Raw genomic sequence first — 21,907 nt, 5'->3', positions numbered from 1 at the left:
ATCGTGAAAAAGCAAAGTCAAGAACTCCAAAATACTATGAATAGGAGCGACATGGGGATCAATATTATGCTGAGAAGCCCCAATGAACAAATCGCTTCCATTTGCTGTTGTACAGTTTCCTGGTGGAGACTTTATGAGAAGAAACTAGAATATGTTGTACCGCAGAAGACAATTTATATGACCTGGCTAGGTTGGGAAGTGGAACAGCCAAGCTGTCAGTTTGAGGGAGAAAAGAGAGGGGTGAAGAACTCCTGAAGAATGAGTCAGAAAGTCTGGCACTGGGTCCAGAACTCAATGTTCTTCCACTTGGTATTGCTGAAGGAAGAGGAACCATATATGCAGAGGCCAAAACGGGGCTATCAGAATAACAGTCCTTCCCAAGCTTTTGGCTTTCTGTAAGAATCTGGGGATCAGAGGGGTTTGATGGAAAGGCATAAAGGAGACCCAAGGGCCAATTGTGTACAAGCGAATCCCTTGGGCTGTCCCTCGGTGAAGGGTACAGGGCAAAGTAGCTTCTGCATTTGGCATTCATCGGGGATGCAAAAAGGTCGCAGTACGGCTGGCCCCATCTGCGAAATATCATCTCAGACACTTGTTATTTGAGGGACCACTCGTGAGGCAACAGAATGGCTCTGCTCACTTTGTCCGCTATCACGCTAGGTGACCCCGGTGTGTGCATTGCTATCAGAAAGTGCCCGGTGGATACAGCCCACTGCCAAATTCTCAGGGCCTCCCTGCATAAAGGGTAAGACTTGGTTCCCCCTTGTTTGTTAATGTACCAGACTACCGACATGCTGTTGGTCTGTATTGCAAACGTCTCTAGAGGTAGAGAGTCGTGAAAGTGTTGCAACGCTAGAAACACAGCTCTCAACTATAGGACATTGATGTGCAAATGGGATTCCATCCCTGACCAAGTGCCTCAGACAGTTCTTGCCTGAAACAGCCCCCCCACCCTATCAGAGAAGCAACCGTGGTCACCGTGGCTGAGGGAGAGGGAAGTACAAATGGGTGACCTACAGTTACCTGGTGGCTGTTCAACCACCAAAGAAGGTCCTTTTTGCAAGTATTTGTCAGTAGAATCTTGTGTGACACTGGAAGCTGTTGATAAGACCACTGTGTGAAGAGTAACCATTGGAGTTATCCTCATGCATTCGTCCCAGAGGAACCGCTATGAGTGTCGCTGCCATGGTACCTATCAGCTTCAGAACCTGGAATGCAGGAACTCTTCTTTCCATTAACAAGTGGGACATTTGACTTCGTAGAGAGATTACTCTTGCTTGTGGCAATCTGACCAAGGCGGTGGTGGTGTCTAGATCTGCTCCTATAAAGAAAATATGCTGCAACGGCAATAAAGCAGATTTTTCGAAATTTATGGTTATGCCTAACTGGCAACACAGGGTGATTGTGTAATCTCTGGAACAAATCAGTTGATGCCTGGTGGTGGCGGTGAGGAGCCAGTCATCCAGATATGGAAACACGTGGATTCCTAAACGTCTCAGGTGAGCCGTGACCACAGCCATGCATTTGGTGAACACACTGGGGGCTGTGGTGAGACGAAAGGGCAGCACTTGGAATTGGTAGTGACTGGCCCCCAGCCGGAAATGCAAGTGATCTCTGGATAGTCTGGCCATTCTGATGTGGTAGTACGCATCCTTGAGATCTATAGAGCTCATCCAATCGTCCAGTTTCTAGAAACGGTAGTATCGATCAAAGCGTGACCATCCGGAACTTTTCCTTTTTGACAAAGGTGTTGAGTTTGCTAAGGTCTAAGATGGGCCACCAGTCCCCCGTTTTCTTTGGAACTAAAAAGAACCTGAAGTAAGTTCCGGATCCCTGGTCCGCCAGGACTGGCTGGATGACTCTTTCTAGGAGCTTGTGAATTTCTATGGCTGCTTGATCCTGCAGACTGGGTGGAACGTCTGGGATTCTTGTAGGAATAGAAAGGGATTCTAAAAAGGGAATGATATATCCTCTGGTAACTATGCTTTTTACCCAAGAATCTGATGTAATTCCTAGCCAGGCGTCTGAGTATAAAGCCAAGCGACCCCATACTGCCTCCAGAGCAGGACAGTCGGGCCTCCTCTCAGGAGCGCTGATAGGGCTTTGCCACCCTGGCTTTGCCGATCCCCTCTGCCGCCTGGGCAGCATCTACCATTATAACCCCCTCCTTTGCCCCTGGAGGGGGGTTCACTACGTGTGTTTTGGAAAGCTCCTTGGGGTTTCCGGAACCACATTTTTCCACTTTTCTGCCCGTTGGGGTATGGTCGAGTAGGGGTGGAAAAACGGACTCCTATGGCAGACAGAGTCTTTCCCTCCTGCTCACATCTAGTGAGAGTCTCCTTGACTTTGGGCCCAAAAAGGAAGAGCCGTCGAATGGGGTGTTGACAAAGGAAGGCTTAAAGGCTTCCACAAAGGAGCATAAGCGCATCCAGGATGGTCTCCGCAGAGCTATCGCTGAACCTGCTGGCCGGCTTGATCCATCGGCTTCATAAGAAATGAGCCGCATGGACGAGCTCACAATAGAATTAAGGGTGTTAAGTTGTGCCGTCACCTTCTCAGAAACAGTATCAGCTGTGTTGCCCTGTAGAGTAATTCCAGGCTCTTTGAGGAGATCTCGAAGATGGGTAAAATGGGTTAAGTAGTTAAGCAATCTCATTGCAAATGTCGCAGAACTAAAGATGCGTTTCCCGTATCTGTCCATCGTCCTAGAGTCTCTGTTAGGAGGATGGACAGAAGAGGAGGTTTCTGGTATCTCTTCCTTGGTGGCCACTGCCACCACCATGGCATCAACGGGAACTCCCTTAGTAAGAAAGGACATGTCTTGGGGGGGGGGGGGTGATCAAGTTGTTGGGTCTCCGAGGGACCAGATCCATGGAATCAGGAGACTCCCACGCCCTTCGAGCGACCAAATCCATTAATTCGTTAAAGGGCGGAGAAACCCGGGAGGTGGAAGGTTGAGACCCAAAGGCCTTCAGGAGCACCTACTCATCCTCAGTAGGGGTAAGGGACTGCCAGTCGACCCTCTGCCTTAGTATTTCCAATAAGTCTGCAAACGAGACATCCTCTGCGGGGGACCGTAGGGACCCTTCTGATTCCTCTAAGTCAGTGTCTGATGTTAAGGATTCCTGAGGGGAATCCAAATGCCTCCTCTTGCACACTCTTCCTAGGGACCTCATCAGAGGGGGCATCTGGTGAAGTCTCTGTAGAGTAGGGGTCACCCGATGAGGTCACCTGAGGCTCTGGGTCTCGACGCTTGGTAGGAACCTGTGATATAGAGACAGAACGCGGCCTTTTAGGGGAGAAAGAGGAAAGATCTTTAGAGGTAAAGGTCTTTGCAGACATGACCCGCCTCATGGCATCGAAGGCACCAGTGTCTCGGCCCAAGAAGTCTGCCGGTTCCGAGGAAGACGGCAACTTCCCTGGGGCTGAGGCCACGGGCTCCGAACCAGAGGACGGAACCAAGCTCATCTGCTCCGAAGCCCCGAGAGGGAAAGTTGGAACCAAAGCCTCGGTTCGACCCCCCCCCCCCCCAGGAACCAACAAGAGAGTGTCGGCACAGAGATTCTTCGATCGGAACCGAAGAAATCAAGGTTGACAGGGCCGAGGGCACTGGAACAGGCCTTGGCTCCGAGGGTTCCACAACTATCAGATCTTCTCTTTCCGGCTCCGAAGGCTCGACTAGCCTCGGAGGAGGAGTAGAACTCGTAACAGGGAGGGTCGCTGGCTTTGAAGTCAGTTGAGATGAAGCTGAAAGCAATTTGGCCAGAGACGGTTCTCTAAGAGCCTCTGCACCACATGGTCCACATCGATGTCTAAAAGGGTCTTGGAAGAACGGGTTGAAGGAGCCGAAGAAGCCACCGACCTAAGGATCGGAGACTTCAACACTTCCAACACCGGTTCCAATAGTGGGATTTGGCTCCGAGATACGAGTTCGGTGTACAGCTCCGAAAACTGAGGAGCAGGCAACAGAGTCTTCCCAGAGGTACTCAAAGCCGAGGACCTGGGCTCCGAGGACACCTTTGAAGACTTCGACCCCTTAGAGGACTTGGAGGTCTGGTCAGTCTTGTCCAATCCTTTCTGAAAGTCTGGCTTTAACAGCCCTCTATCCACCAACTTCCTTCGCCTTTCTAACATAACCGTGCTGCTGAAAAAGTGGCAGATAGAGCAATCATCTTGTAAATGTACCAGCCCCAAGTAATACACACAAGAAACATGATCATCGGTAATGGATATTTTCTGCCCACAGTTACACCTCTTAAACCAAGACTTCTGTTTTTCAGACATGACAGAATCAAACACAAATTATCAGATCCCTGATAAGATATATCTAAACAGAATTATCAAGAAAGTTCAAATCCCTGAACAGCAATCAAATAATATTAAGTATTACATATATATCGAGAAAGTTCAAATCCCTGAACAGAAAGAAAAATATCAATAGCAAGTTGAACAACAAATCTAACTGTGCACACTGTGACAACAAGGGGATGGGGAAGCAACCTGACAGAGCCCTGTCAAGTAAAACACCAACTAAACAAAGGCCAAAGGCCTAAGAGCAACAGCTCCAACAATATAAACACTGCAGTTAACTCAGTGAAATGCAACAAATACCTGTGATGTATCTAAATAACCTATATCAGATCCCTGATAACTGTATCTATAGAAAAAAATGTCGAAAGACAGGAAAAAAAGATTACTAGCCCGAGCTTCTCCAAAGATCGTGTGATCCGTTGCAGCAGCAAACTAGATCTGGGGATGGTAGGAGAGCATCATGGGATAGGGACTGTGCCTCGAGCTACTCAAAGATCTTGAGCTTGGAAAGCAGCCTACTTGGAGCCGATGGATCAGCTACGTACCCACGTGTAAGAACAAATGGCGAAATTGAACAACTTCACATCTAAATTTATGTACTTACCATAACACTAGATCAATGTTGTCTTGTTCCATGTGGCTCAAAAGATGGGTCATCGGATCCAATTGGATCTGGCGTCTGTGCCTTTTTCAAGATCTTGGATCCAGAGAGCAGGCTTCTCCCCTACCCATAATTCCCTCTTATCCCAAGAATATCTCAGATAGGTGAAGTACTTGGTACAAGAAGTTAAACTCAGAAAACAGATTGGTTACCACCAATTAGGACACAAATAAGTAATCAGCTCCAGGTTGTCCAGTTGATCAGTCAAGGGCCACTATGCGACAATTTAGGAAGGGGATGTTGGACTAGACTGAATAAGACAACACGGATCTAGCATTATGTTAAGTATATAACTTTTGTATCTGATGTAGTCTTTTCTGTCTGACTCAACAGATAGGACAGATTCCCCAGCTAACAGAAACTCCAGGTGGTCTCGTGGTCAGATGTTCTGAAGTATGGTGGAGCCAAATGATACACAAAATCTAGACAGCACATCCAGCTTCTAACATGACAAAAGTATGAAATGTAGATCAAATAGCTGCAGCACAAATCTCATCTGTAGGGATTCTAGAAAAGTAAGCAATAGAAGTAGCTAATGCTCTAGCTGAATGAACAATTAGGTTGTGTGCTAATGCTAATCCAATTTCCCTGTAAACAAAGGTAATGCAGTCAGACAGCCTCTTGAATAAAGTCTCTTTGGAAACATCTTGAACCAACAATTTGGCCTTGAAAATGAAAGAAAAAGCTGGTCTTTTTGTAGTGTCTTTGATGTGATGCAGGTAAAATCCCAACTGACAATCCAACAAATGTTTGAAAAATATGAAAAGAAAACTGGTAGGTTAACTGCCTGGTTACTATTTGGTTCAGGGGCCACATTAGGAAGAAAGTGTGGATTTGTCTGCAGAGATACCATATCCTTATGAAAAATCAGGTAGAAAGGTCTGCAGAACAGCACGAGCAGCAGTGAGATTCTCCTAGCTTAGGTGACAGCAACTAGAAAAAATGTTTTCCAAGAAAGACATTTTAGTTCTATTGAGACTGCTGGCTCAAAAGGGAACCCAGCTGGGGCTTGAAGCAGCATAGTAATATCCCATGGAGTAAATGGATCTCTGACTGGAGGTCTGAGATGGAAAGCTTCCTTCAAAAAGCCCTGAAAGTTTTTAAAGAGGCAACACAGGTTTGGTTTTGTCCCATGTGAAAGTTGAAAATGGCTGCTAATTGTACCTTAATCATACATAAGCTAGCATCTCTCAAGCAAACCTGCCAACTGGTGTGAACCATACTAGAAAATTAAAGGATGGATGCAACATTGAGCATTGTAGTATCCACTGCAGAAAGTAGAGTTGTGTACCTACCATAAATGTAGATGTTAGAGTGTATTCACTGTTGCAATCATTACGGTTGGGTTATCCTGCTGGCAGGCTACCCGCAGTCGGCCTGAATTCCAAAGTCTAGGTCTGGTGTCGGTTGCTGTCGCCTCTTCCCTGAGGTCAGTGCGCCAGAGGTATAAAAGATGCAGCAGATGTCATTTTCTTCAGTTTTTCTTGCCCCAGATGTCAGGTGCCCCCAAAAGGGTAGGCTAAATAGATTATGCCAATAACCATGCGTGCACTAAAGTAAACATTTCCTTCATCTACAAGCAAATACACCACATAAGTTGTATAGAAGAGAGAAGTACAGATAAGACCCAGAAAATGAAAGGGGGATGGTGGGAGGATAACCTGGACTGCAACAGTGAATACACTCGAACATCTACATTTAAGGTAGGTACACAACTGTACTATGTTCATCGTGTTTCACTGTTGCAGTCATTACTGTTGGGTTGATTCCCACAGCTGAGGATGGGTGGCTGGGCTAAATAGGATTAGGAGAGGCTATGAGGCCCTGCAGAACCTGCAGTGGCAAAGCCTGCTCTGGATTTAGAGTAGAGAGGTAAGTGGTAGTGCTTTGTGAAAGTGTGCACTGAACTCCAAGTTGCAGCCTTTAAGATGTCTTTGGTTGGTACTCCTCTGAGGAAGGCTGCTAAAGTGGCTGCTGCTCTGGTAGTGTGTGGCCTAATGCCCTTAGGCACTAATTTGCCATGCTGTGAGTAGCAGAAACGAATGCAGTGGCCTATCCATTTTGAAATAGTCTGTTTTGAGATGGCCTTTCCTTGTGATCCTGCAGCATATGCCACTAAGAGTTGCTCAGTCTTTCTGAAAGCTTTAGTTCTGTCCAAGTAGAAGCGTAGCTGTCTGTGTACGTCCAAAGAATGAAGAAGTCTCTCACCCTTGTTCTGTGGGTTTGGATAAAAGGTAGGCAAGTGAATGGTTTGATTAAGGGCCACAATGGACACCACTTTAGGCATAAATGTAGGGGTCGTCCTCAGGGAAACCTTGTCTGGATGGAAAATGATAAAAGGTTCCACAGCCATGAGTGCCTGTAACTCTGAGACTCATCTTGCAAAGGTTATTGCTAGGAGCAGAGCTATTTTCCAGGATAAGAATTTTATATCAGCTGTTGAGGTTGGCTCAAAAGGAGGCAGTGTGAGTTTTTCCAAGACACAATTGAGGTCCCATGCAGGAATTGGTGCTCTCCTTGGAGGTATGTTTTTGGCCCCTTTGAGGTACTGCCTTATTAAAGGATGAGAAAAGATAGGTGGTTCTGTATTGTAATGGGCTGAAATGGCAGAGGCATGAATCTTAATTGATGAAAAGGATACGCCTTTGTCCAGCATCTCAGTTAAGTATTGTAAAATCTGAGGAATATTTGGTACAAACGTGTCAATTCCTTGTTCCTGGTTCCAAGCACAGAATCTCTTCCATTTTTCTGCATAAGATTTTCTGGTACTGGGCCTTCTGGCCTCCAAGATAACATCCATTACCACTTTGGAAAGAGGAGTGTTATGACTGGCTGCATTATCCGCCATCCTGCCATATTTAAGGTCCTGAGCTGGCTGTGCAGGATCTGATTGTTTTGTTGGGTCAGTAAGTGAGAAGTTTGAGGCAATGTCCAGGCTGGACCTTGAGACAAGTTCTTTAGGATTGGGTACCAGTGCTGGCGTGGGCAATCAGTATCATTTTTGGCTTCTCTTGTCTGACCTTTAGGAGTACCTTGGGGAGGAAAGGCAGTGAAGGAAAGGCATATACTGTTAGGTTTTTCCAGCTGAAGGATAGGGCACCCACTTTCCATGCTTGCTTGTGATAAATCCTTGTGCAGAATCTCCGTAGTTGGCAGTTGTGAGGAGAAGCAAATAGATCTATGTCTGGGCATCCCCATTTCCTTGTTACCATGCTGAAGACTTGTTGATCCAGTTTCCACTCATGGGGATCCATAAGGTTTCTGCTTAGTTAGTCTGCCAGAGTATTTATTTTTCCTGGCAGGAATTGTGCTTGCAGGTGAACTTGATAAGTCAATGCTGTGTCCCACAAAGTCACGGTTTGTCTGCAGAGGGGGTAGGAATGTGTGCCTCCCTGTTTGTTTATGTACCACATGACAGTAGTATTGTCCGTCTTTATCAGTAGTTGTCCGGGATGAAGTAAATCCTTGAAAGCTGTCAGGGCATTCTGAACAGCTAGCATCTCTTTTTGATTGATATGAAGATGCATCTGGCTTGCGGACCATGTGCCCTAAATACATTTTCCTGCCATGTGGGCCCTCCAGGCATAACCTGATGCATCCATTGTTAGTGTCTGCCTGGCTGTGGGTAAAGTGAATGGCTGTCCCTTGTTGTGGTGACAGGCCTGTGCCCACCATCGAACCTCCTGTTGCAGGCAGGGAATGAGGGTAATTAATGTTTCCAGGCTGTGGCAATGTTGAGCCCAAACACTTTTTAGATACCACTGTAGTTTCCTCATATGCAGTCTGGCATATGGAATTAGCAGAATGCAGGATGCCATGAAGCCCAAGGCCTGTAGATGTTTTCTTGCAGATAACTGGGTCTTTGTTGCCAACATTTTGAAGTAAGAAGTCAGTTGCCTTTGTCTGACGTGAAATAAGCCATGTGGGCAGTTGTATTTAAGCTTGCACCCAGGAATATTATCTCGAGAGGGTACTAGTTTTGATTTCTTTTCGTTTACTGTGTACCCTAGGCAAATTAGTAATCTTTTTACAAACGCCAGATGCTTTAGTAGAATGTCTTTGTTTTCTGCTTGAATAAGGCAGTCGTCCAAGTAGGGATATATTTGAATTCCTCTGTCTGCAAAATGCAATTACTAGTGCCAGGCATTTTGTGAAGACCTTGGGCGCAGTAGATAAGCCAAAGGGCAGTACAGAGAATTGGTAATGCATTGAGCCAGCTATGAATCTGAGGTATCTTCTGCAAGACTGTCTGATTGGGACTTGCAAGTATGCCTCTTGGGTCCAAAGTTACGAGCCAAGCCTTCTTGCCCAGCATGTGCAGTAGCTGCTGCAGAGTCAACATTTTGAATTTTGGAACGTCCAGAAATGTGTTTAGAATAGATGGGTCCAGTATTGGTCTCCAGGCTTTGTCCTTTCTGGGCACCAAGAAAAGTCGCGAGTAAAAACCTTGTCCCTGCTCTTGTTATGGTACCTGTTGAATGGCCCTCATGTCCATGAGGGATGAAACTTGCTTTTGTGCCTCTGCCCATTGATTGTGTGGCAGGTCTGGCATACCTTTTGCCCTTGGCAGGGTGTGAAAGTGGAACCTGTAGCCCTGAGACACTATGTTCAAGACCCATTTGTCCTGGGTAATCATGTGCCAATTTGGTGAAAAAATTGCTAGTTTTCCCCCCAAGGGGGAAAACAAAAGATAAGTGCTTGGTTCTGGCATAGGAAAGTCATTGGGACTGTTTCCTGTATGGTTGTGATTTGTCTTCTCCGCTTTTAGAGGTAGAAACACCCCATTGTTTAGGCCTGTATGAGCCTTGGGACTGGGATCTGCCTCTTTGCGGCCTAACATTGGAAAGGACCAATTCTTTTGTAGGCCAGTTCCTGCTAAATCTGGGTGGCTGTACCTGTAGGAAATCCTTAACTGTCTGCATGGATTTCGCTTTATCCTCCATTTTCTTCAACACCTCTTCTGCCTTAACACCAGACAAAGTATCATGCTGTAATGGATCATCCCAATAATTTTGCTTCAACATGATCAGGCAGATTCTGTTCCTTTAACCAAGCATGCCTTCTAATGACAGAACCCGTAACAGCAGCCCTGCAAGAGGCCTCCAGTGAATCAAAACCACATTGTAAAGTATGCTTTCCCACTTGTTCAGCTGCATGCAATAAATCCTGCATTTCCTTGTTATCAGAACATTCAGAATTTGTCAACATTTTCTGTTTAAGCAGTGACATTAAGTATTGCAGATATTTAAGCATATGAAACTGACAATTTAAAGCCCTTACAGCCAAGGTAGCATTAGTGTAAACTTTTTTCCCCCCATCTGTCCAGTGCCCTAGAATCCCTATCAGAGGGTACAGGGTTTTTTGCAGTGGAAGCCTTGACCTCTTTGGGACCCTGAGAAATAGTTTCTGGGTCAGCAGCAGGGTTTATATAGAAATTTATGAGAGTCTGGAACCCTGTAGTATCTGTCTGGCTTAGCAGGTGTAGGGGGTAGAGAGTCAGGAGACAGGCCGGACTCTGAAAACACATCTACAATGTCTAGAACAGGTGGAATAGCTAGAGGTCTGGGCTGAGGTAGTAAAAGAAAGTCTGAGCCTTTTCTAAGATTCTGAGTAATCTTGGCTCTCCCAGTGAAAATGCTCCCTCATGGTAAGCAGGGTTTCCCCAAAAGAATAATCATCAGGAGGAGAGGCTGAAGGAATAGATTCTTCAGCATCAGAATCCTCATAGGGAGGAAAGGAGTATCCCTGTTCAGAAGAGGCATCAGAGGAAATTGAAACCTGATCAGAAGAGTCATATTCTGTCTCTTGCCTAGACCTCTTATCAGGAGGGGGATGGGAACCCCTGATCAAAGTAATTAGGTCTTCGGCCATTTTAAGCATCTGTTTCTTAGGCATGGAAGTCTGTCCAGGAGAATGCTGTACTTGTTTCTTTGTCTTTTTTAGAGCTGTTTTGGTCTTTGTCTTTGAAGCTGAGGTTGGCTTGACATATAATTGTGTAGGTCTGAAAACACCCTCAGAAGCCGATGCCTGCTCAGCAGCTCCGGACCCATCTGAGGGAATAATTTCCAAGAGTACAATACCTTGAGTATCTCAGTGGCCTAGTCGGCTCCACGTGGGAGTCGGAAGTGGCCTGTGGCTCTGAGGTAGTGGGCGTCAGGGGCTGCGAAAGCACCTCAATGAGAACCGGCGACTGGCCTAGCGGGGGCCTCGTCGTCTGTTTTGGACCATGGATGCCTGTCCTTTTCCTTGCGCTTTTTATAAACTCCAGTCGTCGGCTGTTCCGACGGCATTATATAACTAAACCTTCGGCCAAATTATGAAAAGCAAAATCGTACCAACGCTTAATAGTGCGTTGGTTAAATCTAGCACAAAACCGACAGCTAGCAACGTCGTGATCAGGGCCTAGGCAAGGAATACTGTAAGAATGAAAACCCTTATGAGGTATTTGCTTCTCACAAGAAATACAATTGTTAACTTTTTCTGACATCGGTCTGGAGCAAGACAAAAGTTTCCCCAACGGGGTACTTAGCTTTAATGAAGACTTTGGATCTGAAATTCGATTTTGAAAATCTCAGGAGTCAGCTGACCGGCACTTGCGAACTGCTTTTGCTTCGGGCACCACGCGGCAAGAAAGACTGAAGAAAATGGCGTCGGCTGCATCTTTTATACCCCTGGCGCACTGATGTCAGGGAATAGGCGACAGCAATCGACGCCGGACCTAGACTTTGGAATTCAGGCCGACTGCGGGTAGCCTGCCAGCAGGATAACCCAACAGTAATGACTGTACCAGTGAAACACGATGAACATCTGTCATAGAAAATCTTGTCTGAAGTACTAACATAACTGACATAGCCATCACAACCTCTACAAAAGTAGGATCAGTCTTGCCGGACAGTGTAAATAAGACAGGGCTCTCAATTCCTGAAGCTTGGCAATTTGTGATGTTGAATCAGGATGGCTGCCTATGAACTATATTAAGTGTAACACTGGCAACTGACTTTTGGTTATACTGATTGGGATTCCCACAAGAGGCTAACTAGAGCAAGTAGCTCCTGCAATGGATAAGGAGATACCTGGTGGATGCGGTGATGATCCAGTTGCCTAAGTAGGGCAACACCTGGAACTGTTGCAGCCTTAGCTAGACTGTGACAACTGCTATGCATTTGCTGAACACCCCTGGGGCAGTAATGAGACCAAACGTCAACACCCTAAATTGAAAATAACTGGCTCCCATTCAGAAACAGACATCTTCTGGTCTGCCTTGCTATCTTGATATGGTAGCAGGTGTCCTACAGATCCATCAAGCACATCCAGTTGTCCTTCCTCAGAACAGGTAGGATGGCCTGAACCGTTACCATCAGGAACTTCATCTGTTTCACAAACGAAGAGGTAGCTAAGGTCCAGAATAGGCCCGAAGTCACTTGGTCTCTTCTGGAACAAAGAACCATGAATAGACACTGGATCCTCTCTGGTCTGTTGGGACATCCTGGATGACTCATGTTTCCAGCAGCTTTGCTACCTTTGCTGCTGCCAATTTCCTCTGACTGGGAGGAATGTCAGGCATTCTCTTTCTTTTTTTTTTTCCTCTCTCAGAGGGAAAGCAACGAGGATAACATATTCTGGTGATTATTTCCCGTACTCATAAATCTTGAGCGATGGCTAGTCAAGCATAAGAGTGCAGGGATAACTGCCCTTCCCCCCCCAACTGCTTCCAGAGTCTAGCAACCACACAGAAGAATTGAAAAGACTTTTTGGTAAAAGGACCCTGAAACCCTCGATTCTGCAGTCTGCCTTTGCCCCTGGGACAATGTCCATTGAAGTTATTCTCCCTTCTGCCTCGGAGGGGGGTGGTAGGGTCTGTCAGCAGAAGCATTCTGGGCAAAACCCTGAGATTTTTGAAACCATAGCTTCTTTCCACCCTTCTGGTTCTGAGCAAAGGTCCTTTCCATCTGAGGAGGTACTTCATTTGTCTGCAACCTGTACCATATTACCTCAGATCGTTTTTTTGCCTCACCAACCTGGTAACATGAAAAATCAACTGCTTTATCTGAAGTAGTTAATTCATTTGCTCTGCAACCTGTGGGACAGAGTCCCCAGCTAAAAATCACATCTAGTTTATAATGAGAAATGAACCTGGAACCCTAGACCAAAAGGCTGTTGAGGTTGCTACAGATCTTGTAGAATGAGCACGGATACTAACCAGGGCTGGGAATAATACACTGATGGATCCAATTTGCTACAGTCACTTTGGAAATGGCTTTGCCCATGGCTGATTTTGCATAAGAGACAAACAACTGGTCCGACTTAACTCTTTAGTCCTATGCAATGTACATCCATTTGTGTAATGTGTATTCTCCCTTGTTCTGAAATGTTGGAAAATACACTGGTAGATTTATCGATTGATTTATATTTGCTTCTGAAGCAACCTTAGGCAAGAAAGACGGGTTAGTCCTGAGGGACACTATCTTTGTGAAAGATAAGGTAAGGAGGTTTCATACACAAGGCTTGCAATTGTAATAGCCACTAAGAAGGCATGACAAGAACTCAAAGGTGGACTCGTCAAGGCTTGCAAGACTAGAGTGAGATCCCATGGGGGAACCACAGACTTTATCGGTGGATTTAAAAGGAAGATGCCTCGTAAGAAGGTTTTGTACAACTTTGTAGATGCTAAGGAACCTATGCCGTCACCCACATGAAAATGGGAGATGGCCGCCAATTGCACCTTAACCGTAGGAGCACTTGCTCCCTGCCGAACAATCAACGAGAGGAAGTCCAGAATGGTCGGAATAGGGACAGTAAATGGGTCCAAGCCCTTGTCTTTGGCCCAAATGGAAAAACGTTTCCATTTACTGTTGTAAAGTTTTCTGGTTAACGGGAGATGAGATACCGGGAGTCCTAGCCATTAATGGAACTGGATCAGCCAAGCTGCAAGCTTGAGGTTGACCAGGTTCAGGGTTGGGCAACCCGCGGGATTTGAGATCAGTTCTGGACTGGGATCCTGAATCCACGGAGGAGCCACACTGTGAGACCGCAGAAAGGGGAACCAGATCTGCTGAGGCCAGAATGGGGCTATAAGGATAACTCTGCTCCCCAACCGACAGGCTTTCTGAATGAATTTCATCATGAGTGGAAGGGGGGGATAAGCATAAAGGAGCCCGGGAGACCAAGCATGGACTAGAGCGCATCTCTGGGGGTCTCCCCTCTGAGGGGAATTATTGCGAAGTACTCGCTGCATTTTGTGTTTAAAGGAGAAGCAAAAAGATTGCAGCGAGGCCGACCCCATTTGTGGAAGATCTGCTTCGCAACAGAAGGATTCAGAGACCACTCGTACGGAGTGAGACGCACCCGACTTAGCTTGTCCGCTAATATGTTGGACCGTCCCGGGATGTGCGTTGCTACCAGAAAACAGTTGGTACAGATCGCCCATTCCCAAACTCTCATGGCCTCTCCACACAGGGGATAGGATCTGGTTCTTCCGTTTGTTTATATACCAGACTACAGACATGTTGTCTGTCTGGATCGCAATAGTCCCCAGGGGGAGAAGGTCGTGGAGAGCTTGCAATGCCAAAAGCACCGCCCTCATTTCTAGGACACTGATATGCAATGCGGTCTCTAGGGAAGTCCACGTGCCTTGAACGGATCTGCCTGAACAATGCCCCCCCCACCCGAGGCGAGAAGCGTCCGTGGTCAACGTGGCTTCAACCGGGGGAATCACGAAAGGCCTCCTTTCTCTGAGTTCCCGCGCATGTAACCACCAAAGAAGGGAGTCCCTGCAAACTCTGCTCAGTGGTATCGGCGTGTTCAATGGGTGGAACAAGACGGACCATTGTAATATTCGCATTCGCAGACGGGCATGGAGGGAAAGACCGATCGCTGCTGACATAGACCCCAGTGCGCTCAGGACTAACTCCGCTGGAGGAGTAGGACTCCGGAGAAGGGCTAACACCTGATAAGAAAAAGCTGTTCAGTCTGACTGACGTTAGAGTAGCTCGGGAGATTCGAGTATCCAACCTGGCCCCTATGAATTCCAGGGCTTAAGTGGGGCACAGGCATGACTTCTGCCGGTTTACTGAAATGCCTAAGTTGTGGGCTAGAGTCAGTGCGTAATCTCTCACCACAGAGAACTGATGCCTGTTGGTCGTGGTAAGGAGCCAGTCGTCTAGGTACGGGAAGACCTGAATGCCCTGAAGTCTCAGGTGGGCTGCAACCACCGCCATGACCTTGGTGAACACTCTGGGGGCTGAGGTGAGGCCGAATGGAAGAACCCTGAATTGATAATGACTGGCTCTGAGCCGGAAGCGGAGAAACCTCCTGGATCGTCTGTCCATCAAGATGTGGTAGTAAGCATCCTTGAGGTCTATGGAGCACATCCAGTCATTCTCCTGCAGAAGGGGGAGAATAGATTGAAGAGTGACCATCCGGAGCTTTTCCTTGGGTATGAACAGGTTCAGAGCGGAAAGGTCTGAGGCCCCCGGTTTTCTTTGGCACCAAAAAGAACCTTGAGTAATAACCCAATCCGGACTGATCTGGAGGGACGGGCTGGATGGCTCTTTTTCTTAGCAGCTTCAAAATCTCTGAAGCCGCTGCCTCCCTCTGATCGGGTGGGACATTGGGGAGGCGTCTAGTTTTGGGGGGAAGATTTAGGAATGGAATGAAATAACCTCTGGAAATGATACGGAGCACCCATCGATCCATTGTAAGGGACTCCCAGTTTGACAGGTGCTCTGTCAACCGCCCCCCGACTGCCTCCAGAGAGGGACAGTCTGGCAAGCCCTCAGGGCTGTTGCGCGGGTGTGTCCGAGAAAGGTTCTGTAGACCCAAAATTACGTGGCCCCCTCTGCCTCTGGGCGGCATCCACCTTGTCCTCCTCTGCCTCTAGAGGACGAGTGGTCCGCAGCTGGATGGGATTGCAGAGACTTGCGGAACCACAGCTTCTTTTGTCCCCTCTGATTCCTGGAGAAGGATCTTTGGGGACTAGAGAAGCGGACTCTGACGGCAGACAGCGTCTTCCCGTCCTTTTCGCTTTGGATCAGCGTATCGCGAACGGTCTTGCCGAAAAGAGCAGAACCGTCAAAGGGGGTGTTCGCGAAGGACGCCTTGAAGGGATCCGTGAAGTCGCAAAGACGGAGCCAGGTGTGACGTCGTAAGATGACCACTGCTCCGCTGGCTCTAGCGGCTCCTTCCGAAGCATGGGAGAGGAGCCGCACAGACGTATTAGAGATGGATTTCAGAGTGGTCATTCGTGTCATAAACACATTCCTGTCTCTGACCGACATGGACTCCTCGGGGGGGGGGGGTCTGCAGCGTATTCCTTGATCAAGTCTCGCTGTAGCCTGATGGTATGTGCCATATAGTTCAGCGCCCTTATGGAAAAGGTCACTGAAGCAAACATCCGCTTCCCAATCCGGTCCAACGCTCGAGATTCTTTATCTGGCGGGTGGACCAAAGAACTCTCCTGAGCGAGTTCTTTCTTGGTGGCCGCCGCCACCAACATGGCATTAACAGGGGTTCCTTTGGCCCATGACTGTCTATCTGTGGGGGGACTTAGTACTTTATCGGGATGCCTAGGGATTGGCTCCACGGTGTCGGGCTCCTTCCACGCCCTGGTGGCAATTAAGTCCACCAGGGGGTCGGCTGGAGGGGACACCCAGGAGGTAGGTGGGCCTGCCTCAAACGCCTCCAGGAACACGGATTCATCAAGGAAAGGTTTTTGGACGAACCACCCCCCTCTAATACGCAACATTTCCATGATGTCTCCAAAGGAAACATCTTCAGGGGGTGACCTTGGGGAACCCTCCCTAGCATCTAAGTCCGTGTCAGTGGTAACGGACTCGGGGAGTCCAGGTGCCTCCTTTTACACCGACGTTTCCGAGGAACCTCCTCGGTTGGGCTATCCAAAGAGGGCTCGTCCACGTGTTGTTCCTCCACGGGAACTAGCTGGAGGGCTTGGGCAGGCTGTCCCGATGGTCGGATGATGGAAGACAGACCCTCATACAGTGGGGGTACGGGTGGATCCGAAGCCCGAACCGGGGATCTGGAGGATCTCGACAGTACCCTCTCCACTACCTCAAAAGCCGAAGGAGAATCACCCTCGCCAACCTCTGAGAGCAATCTCCTCGGCTCCGAGGAAGGGATAGGGGTCGGAGCCGATGCAGTCGGCACCGAGAGAGAGATGCGCTCCGAGGACACAACACCCTCGGATCTGACGCTCAGCCCTCGGCCCCGAGAGCTCAGATCCGACAAGCTCGAGGGCATAGCCGGCGTCGAAGAGACCAGCGCTATCGTCGCCGACAAATCCCTGGGTCCGAAGGGGCCCGGATCCGATGTCTCAGAGATCCGAAATCGAGTCAGAGAAGGAGTGATCGGGGCAAACATGGGGGCCGCACTCCCCCCCAGAGGGGGGGGGGCAAGAGCACCCCCATCTGCATTTGGGTCTGTAAGAACCGACGCATCATCTGATCCATATCCGCTTCGGAGATGCTTCTGGTTGACCTGGAAGAGGTAGTCGAGGCGGGCCGGGAGGGCCACCTCGACGACCTCGAGGGAGACCGATCCTCCTCCTCTGGCTCCGGCGAGAAGCTAGGCGAACGGAGCCGAGAGGAGGAGGATCTGGAGACCCCCGAAGGAGACTTAGCTGCTTTAGCTGGTGGAGCCGAGGGATGAGATTCGCCCCGCCTTTTATGGGATCTATGTCCCTCCTTATCCTTGTGCCTCTTCTCCTTAGCAGAAGAGGCACTAGTTTCCACAGAGCTGAAACCCGAAGAGGGAGGTTGAGTCCCAGGTTGAGCTAAGGGAACAGAGGGCGCCAAGGCAGCCGGAGCCCGAATGGGAGAGGAAGAAGAAGCTGACTCCTGGGGGAGCTTTCCCGCCAGGATCAGCTTGTTTTTCCTATCCCGAAGTGCCCGGGGGTTAAAGGCCGCACAGATCTGGCAGGCCTCTGAAAGATGGGCTGCCCCCAGGCACAAATCGCACTGAGTGTGGCCATCAGCTGGGGAAAGCTTGTGGCCACACTCAGTACATTTAGAAAAAATGGCCTTAGGCCCTTCCGACATGTTAGCACTCACACACACACCCAAATGCTAAGGGGGTGGAAAAGGGCTTAATACCACACACACACGATTTTTAAACTGTAGAAGAGGTTATAATCGGAAACAATCTCACCCAGCCAGGAGCTCTTCAAAAAGGAAAGCTTCTTCTGCCGCGGCAAAAAATGATCGGAGGTAATATGGTTGGTAGCAGGGGATTATGGGTAGGGGAGGGGCTAGGAGCTCGGATCTTGGAGCTTGGAAAGCTGCCGGCTCGGATCCGAAGTTGGATCTGATACCCACAGGTTGCAGAGCAAATGAAGTAACTACTTCAGATCACAGGTTCTTGCCCTCCTGCTTTTTTTCTGGTGATTATACCTTTTTCTTTAGGTCCAAAGACTGCTAAAACATTAAAGGAGTGTTAAGGAAGGATGTTTTGAAACTTTCTGAGAAGTCGCAGCTAAGCATTCAGGTGTGCTGACAAATAGCAATGAAGGTGCCTGCTGCTCGAGACTTGCCAACAGCAGTGTTAGAAAGCAGATGCATGCACACTTTAGACAGACTGAAGGGAAAACTGTTGTGACTCCATAGTTTTTTGTATGTCAGTTGGCAGGTTACCAGAGAGGGATATGGACAGTTATTTGATCAGATCCCTCTGGAAATCAGTTATGAGTTAGTTCATAGCATGGAGAGCAAACATCATTGAAGTACAAGTCCATTTCTCAAATCTGTTTAGCAACTTGGACTCCCCTGTTGGGGAAGTGAATGTAAGTGTTGTCTTAAGACAGCTACTTTTTAGTGGCTGCTGCTGCAATCATCACAGCACCTAATGGGGGACCCCTGCTCCAATGGGACCTATTCCTGAGAGCAACAAATATTTTGCCGTGTTTCCTTGGAGTAGACGCCATGTAGACTTCCTTCCAGGCCTACTGAAAGATCAAGTCAATGAGCTCATCAGTGGGTGAGACTATCCAGGAGGTAGATAAACTAACTCCAAAGGCCTCGAGGAATACAAATTCTTCTGGGGAGGGGGCTTTGGTGGACCAATACCAATCCCCTCTAGGTTTCATCAATTCAAGTAAACAAGTTCCACAACAAACTGATAAATCCAAAAAGAGGAAAAAACAGACAGACAGCTAAAAGTCCATTTTTATTGATGTAGTAAATCCACATTAAGCACTTTCATCTTGTTAAAAAGATTTCATCAGAATGTGCAAGCATAGCAACTGATGCACTATAAATAGGCTAACCTAACCACCTGACTAATTAATTGACTAATTACACATTTAAAACTAAAACTAGGTTCCTGCCATGATAAATATAAACACCTCTATGTAACTTCCCTCAACAACACCTCTATGGAACTTCCCTCAACAACAATGTACAAATAAATCTGATAAAAAGTTAGTATGTACATTAACTTAAAAAGCTGCAGATAAATTAAGACAAACCACTGTAAAACATTACAGATAAAAAAAACAAACCAAACCACTTGCAAAATACTATCTCAATGAAAAGGAGCTTCTGTCATATACTAAACCAGTACTCCTGCCAAATGTTAAAGGGCCCACATTGCTTTAAGCCTGAAAACACTTCTTAGGGACACCACATCATTTAGACCTGGAAAAACAGTAACGTGATACCTGAGCTGCCATTTTAATTCCTTCAACTCTAAAAATTCATCTACTTGTCCCCCTCTCGGAGCCAGGTCAACATGATCGATAATTATGAATTTAAAAGAATGGGCAGGGCTACAGTTAATGTGCTTAAATAAAGCATTCATGTCATCCCTTTTGCTAATACAATATTGGTGTTGGTAAATACAGTCCCTAAAGGCTCTTTTCATCTTGCCTACATAAAATCCTTTACAGCCCTGGCAATTAGCCACATAAACAACTCCCTTACAGACACAATAATATTTATGTGACAGTTCAGTCTTCCCATAACCTTGTAATACCAGGCTAGTGCCTTCAAAAATATATTTGCTTTGACAGAAAATAAATCCTTGATGTCAATAGTTACCAACAACAGACCATCATGGTACAACTCCTGTATAACTTTTCTATCATTCATCACGTTACTGGTGTGGAATGATTCTATAGTTTATGTGACTACTCCGACATAGGAAACACGAGAATATTAACAATTTGAACTCTCATGGAGGGGGTTTTAGAGAACAATTTCATCATTTTTGAAAACCAGTTGTTCAAGCAGAAAAGTGGGGTAGCTTGTGCCCCCATTTTTGCCAATTTGGCATGCATATTGGGAAAAGACCAAGGTTTTCACCTTTAACTTTTGCCAGGGCTTGTCTCTTATATGGCCGGTTTTTGGATAACATCATTATTTTTCTAGCATGATACCAGAGAAAAGTTAGAGGAACTTTTCCTATTTTTGAACAGTTCGACTAGCTTCTTGAAATTTACCATGAAAGTTCAGAATGAACAAATTATTATTAAGAACAGGACAACCAAGGAGTTTATTTCTACTTTATTTAGAAAACCAACATACTCCAACACATTATTATATTTCAACAGCTGGAACCCCCTTCACCAGAAGAAATCTCTGGTGAAAGGACAATGTGTTAGGTTAGCCTGAATGGTGAGTGACGGAGCTATGTATGGTGCGAAATGTTGGAAACTTTAGGAAATGTTGGTCAAGAGTGGGTTCCCCTTACTGTTCCTTGAAGGTATTTTTAAAGAAGTAAACAAAAAGAGGGGCAGGGGTATATACACCCCACTGCTGGGAAGAACTGGCAGTGCCATTGCAACTGGCGGGTCTGAAGCTGGTAGGTCAGACAAGATAGTAGTGTCATGCCTTTGGTACTGCCTTTTAATTTACATTTTGACCATATTAGGTCCATTATTGTTAGAAATTGGAACATATTTGCCACTGATGATGTCAACTAAAAGTGAGAGAAAAAGCAATTATTGTGTACAAAAAGGATATTATTATTGGAGAGGTCCCCCACAAGGGCGGATAATGGGGGGATGGTCAAATGTGGTCATTGCAGGCAATGCAAATATATTTTTGAAGGTACTAGCCTGGTATTACAAGGTTATGGGAAGATTGAAGTGTCACAAATATTACTGCGGCAGTAAAGGAGTTGTTTATGTGGCTAATTGCCAGGGCTGTGAAGGATTTTATATAGGAAAGACGAAGAGAGCCTTTAGGGACCATACTTACCAACACCAATATTGTACTATAAAAAGGGATGACAAGAATGCTTTATTTAAGCACATTAACTGTAAGCCTACCCATTTTTTAAATTCACAATTATCGATACTGTTGACCTGGGTCCGAGAGGGGGATGAGTAGATGAATTTTTAGAGTTGAAGGAATTAAAATGGCAGCTCAGGTATCATGCTACTGTTTTTCCAGGTCTAAATGATGTGTTGTCCCTAAGAAGTGTCTTGAGGCTTAAAGCAATGTAACCAAGCTTTAACATTTAACAGGAGCACTGGTTTAGTATATGACAGAAGCTCCTTTTCATTGAGGTAGTATTTTGCATGTGGTTTGGTTTATGTTTTTTTATCTGTAATGTTTTACAGTGGTTTGTCTTAATTTATCTGCAGCTTTCTAAATTAATGTACAAACTAATTTTTTATTAGATTTATTTATACACTTGTTGAGGGAAGTTTCATAAAGGTGTTTATAGTTATCATGGCAGAAACATAGTTTTAGTTTTAAATGTGTAATTAGTCAATTAATTAGTCAGTTGGTTAGGTTAGCCTATATATACTGCATCAATTGCTATGCTTGCACATTCTGATGAAGTCTTTTTAAGAAGACTAAAGCGCTTAATGTGGATTTACATCATCAATAAAAAAGTCGACTTTTAGCTGTTTGTTTTTTCCACTTTCTGGCTCATCAAATCAAGGATGTCTTCAAAGGAGACTTATTCTTGAGCGGT

The 21,907-nt window shown here is 46.5% G+C and overlaps 1 protein-coding gene across 1 annotated transcript in view; it reads right to left on the bottom strand.

Moving 5' to 3' along the window:
- Positions 1–21,907, bottom strand: part of TAOK1 (TAO kinase 1) — a 3,628,992-nt gene that overhangs the window by 1,849,240 nt on the left and 1,757,845 nt on the right. The window lies entirely within an intron of this gene.

Source organism: Protopterus annectens, chromosome 13.part0 (genome assembly GCF_019279795.1).
Source record: "Protopterus annectens isolate FY-2018-M chromosome 13.part0, PAN1.0, whole genome shotgun sequence".
Taxonomy (NCBI): domain Eukaryota; kingdom Metazoa; phylum Chordata; order Ceratodontiformes; family Protopteridae; genus Protopterus; species Protopterus annectens.
This window is presented reverse-complemented; position numbering and strand designations above follow the sequence as displayed.